Source organism: Acipenser ruthenus, chromosome 6 (genome assembly GCF_902713425.1).
Source record: "Acipenser ruthenus chromosome 6, fAciRut3.2 maternal haplotype, whole genome shotgun sequence".
Lineage (NCBI taxonomy): Eukaryota > Metazoa > Chordata > Actinopteri > Acipenseriformes > Acipenseridae > Acipenser > Acipenser ruthenus.
Genome location: NC_081194.1, coordinates 270,001 through 273,456, shown reverse-complemented (window position 1 = coordinate 273,456; position 3,456 = coordinate 270,001). Strand labels below are relative to the sequence as shown.

Genomic DNA, 3,456 nt, shown 5'->3' with positions numbered 1-3,456 from the left:
CTCACTGCCTTCTGCAGCCCGCACTCTTCTCTCCCTGACTCACTGCCTTCTCCAGCCCGCACTCTTCTCTCCCTGACTCACTGCCTTCTCCAGCCCGCACTCTTCTCTCCCTGACTCACTGCCTTCTCCAGCCCGCACTCTTCTCTCCCTGACTCACTGCCTTCTCCAGCCCGCACTCTTCTCTCCCTGACTCACTGCCTTCTCCAGCCCACACTCTTCTACTCAACGACCACTTAACTCCTGGAGCATGGCAGGCTTCCTTCACTTTGAAACTCCTTTGAAGTTGACATATTATAATTTAAGGACTCTCTATTTTTGTTTTTCACAAAAAAAATACAAAATACCCATTGTGAAGAACAGCTGTTGGAAACTGATAAAAGAAAAATTGCATTGAAGCAGCAGAGCGTAGTGGAAGGACCAGCTTTGGCCTCCCCTGGTGTAAACCACCATCTCCTATCAGTCTGGTGGTGTTCCTCTTGTGTTTTACCTTCATCATTCTAAACAAGATTTCCAGCACTGCTGCTGGATATAAAGAGGTTTTTGCGCCTGGGCTGTAAGAGGTTCAGATCTTTATTCGTCAGCACAGCCACACACTGACAGCAGTCTGTGTGAACTTTCTTTCAGATCAGTTGTTATTATTCTTAGATGGAGACTCGCAGTCTCCTCAGATTTCACACTGATTAATACAGCATGAGCCGCCACTGTGTGGATCTGATCAGAGTGTAATACTCGCGGCTCTGCATCTCCAGGAAGCACCCCAGTGTGCACCAACAAGTAGAACAAGTCTATTAGAACCATTAGAACAAGTCTATCACAGTGCATTTGGAAGGTCATTTTGCAATTGAACATATCTAATTTAGTTTTTGCTTATTTTGCATTGAAGAATCAGCATGTGAATGTCTGATCCACCTGGTCTGCTGTGTGGATTATGGGGTGATCCACCTGGTCTGCTCTGTGGATTATGGGGGGATCCACCTGGTCTGCTCTGTGGATTATGGGACTGAACTCTGCTGAGGTGAAGAGCAGCCCGGCTGGGGGTTACGATGGAGCTAGTAAACATGGTGACCTTGTGACCCCTGGGTTCACGACCTTGAACACACAGACACACGCACACCCTCCGGCAAGCAGTCCCGCAGTCAAACATCACAACTCAAACACAGAGCACAATTCTTTTATTTTTCAATACAAAAATAAACATTATTATTATTATTATTATATACTGCAAATCTCAAAATGATACAAGCTACAAAAAAAAAAAACAACAAAACACAACAGACGATTGATGACAATGGTCATTTTTAATAGTTAAGTTTGATTATTTTATTGCTTTCACTGAAAGCAAATACTGTAGACAAGCTTTGTTTCCTCTTCAGATATACACACTTCATTTTCATTTAGAAATGAAATCTTTAATTTCTCCAACTACTACTGCTGCTGCTGCTGTTTGACCCCTTCCACTTTACAATGCTGGAGGAGGGACCTGAGGCTGAAATAACAAGACTAAACACCAAACAGCCTCGGAATCCAATTCCAAACGCCACACTATTTTTGCCCCCAGTTAAATCAGTTGCTGCTACAATTCAAGTCTCAAGATTATCTATAAAATAGAACTGCTTTTGGAATACCTGTTCCTCAGATGCTGCACAGTACGTTCATAGAGTACTGATTAGAGGAGAAACCTCGAAATGGAGCGAGGTAACCAGTGGTGTACCACAGGGATCAGTATTAGGTCCTCTGCTATTCCTAATCTACATTAATGATTTAGATTCTGGTATAGTAAGCAAACTTGTTAAATTTGCAGACGACACAAAAATAGGAGGAGTGGCAAACACTTGCAGCAGCAAAGGTCATTCAAAATGATCTAGATAGCATTCAGAACTGGGCAGACATGTGGCAAATGACATTTAATAGAGAAAAGTGTAAGGTACTGCACGCAGGCAATAGAAATGTGCATTATAAATATCATATGGGAGATACTGAAATTGAAGAAGAAATCTATGAAAAAGTCATAGGAGTTTATGTTGACTCAGAAATGTCTTCATCTAGACAATGTGGGGAAGCTATAAAAAAGGCCAACAAGATGCTTGGATATATTGTGAAAAGTGTTGAATTTAAATCAAGGGAAGTAATGTTAAAACTTTACAATGCATTAGTAAGATCTCATCTAGAATATTATTATTTGTTTATTTAGCAGACGCCTTTATCCAAGGTGACTTACAGAGACTAGGGTGTGTGACCTATGCATCAGCTGCAGAGTCACTTACAATTACGTCTCACCCGAAAGACAGAGCACAAGGAGGTTAAGTGACTTGCTCAGGATCACACAGTGAGTCAGTGGCTGAGGTGGGATTTGAACCAGGGACCTCGTAGTTACAAGCTCTTTTCTTTAACCACTGGACCACATAGCCTCCAATATTGTGTTCAGTTCTGGTCACCTTGTTACAAAAAGGATATTGCTGCTCTAGAAAGAGTGCAAAGAAGAGCGAACAGAATTATCCCGGGTTTAAAAGGTATGTCGTATGCATTCAGGCTAAAAAATTTTAATCTATTCAGTTTTGAAGAAAGATCTGATTCAAGCATTCAAAATTCTAAAAGGTATTGGCAATGTCGACTTTTTCGACCTGAAAAAAGAAACAAGGACCAGGGGTCACAAATGGAGATTAGATAAAGGGGCATTCAGAACAGAAAATAGGAGGCACTTTTTTACACAGAGAATTGTGAGTGTCTGGAACCAACTCCCCAATAATGTTGTTGAAGCTGACATCCTGGGATCCTTCAAGAAGCTGCTTGATGAGATTCTGGGATCAATAAGCTACTAACAACCAAACGAGCAGGATGGGCTGAATGGCCTCGTCTCGTTTGTAAACTTTCTTATGTTCTTATGTAATAGAATCATAAAGCAAGCCCTGTTGATTGAGATGAGTTGAGCGAGCTGACATTTGGGTTACTTGTTCCTGCATGTACCTCGATCCCTCTCAACAAGGCCCTGTCTGGCAGACTGCACCAGGCGATGGACTGTTCAGCTCTCTGGAGACCAGGCGATGGACAGCTCAGCTCTCCAGGGACCAGGCAATGGACCGCTCAGCTCTCCAGGGACCAGGCGATGGACCGCTCAGATCTCCAGGGACCAGGCGATGGACCACTCAGCTCTCCAGGGACCAGGCGATGGACCACTCAGATCTCCAGGGACCAGGCGATGGACCGCTCAGCTCTCCAGGGACCAGGCGATGGACCGCTCAGATCTCCAGGGACCAGGCGATGGACCACTCAGCTCTCCAGGGACCAGGCGATGGACCACTCAGCTCTCCAGGGACCAGGCGATGGACCGCTCAGATCTCCAGGGACCAGGCGATGGACCGCTCAGCTCTCCAGGGACCAGGCGATGGACCGCTCAGATCTCCAGGGACCAGGCGATGGACCACTCAGCTCTCCAGGGACCAGGCGATGGACCACTCA

The 3,456-nt window shown here is 44.8% G+C and overlaps 1 protein-coding gene across 1 annotated transcript in view; it reads right to left on the bottom strand.

Moving 5' to 3' along the window:
- Window positions 1-1,155: 1,155 nt before the first annotated feature.
- LOC117971250 (extracellular tyrosine-protein kinase PKDCC-like) overlaps window positions 1,156-3,456 on the bottom strand; it is a 47,535-nt gene continuing 45,234 nt past the window's right edge. Inside the window, exon 7 of the mRNA XM_059024805.1 lies at window positions 1,156-3,456. This exon is cut by the window's right edge and continues 1,023 nt beyond it. The gene's annotated coding sequence lies outside the window, so the exon portion shown is untranslated.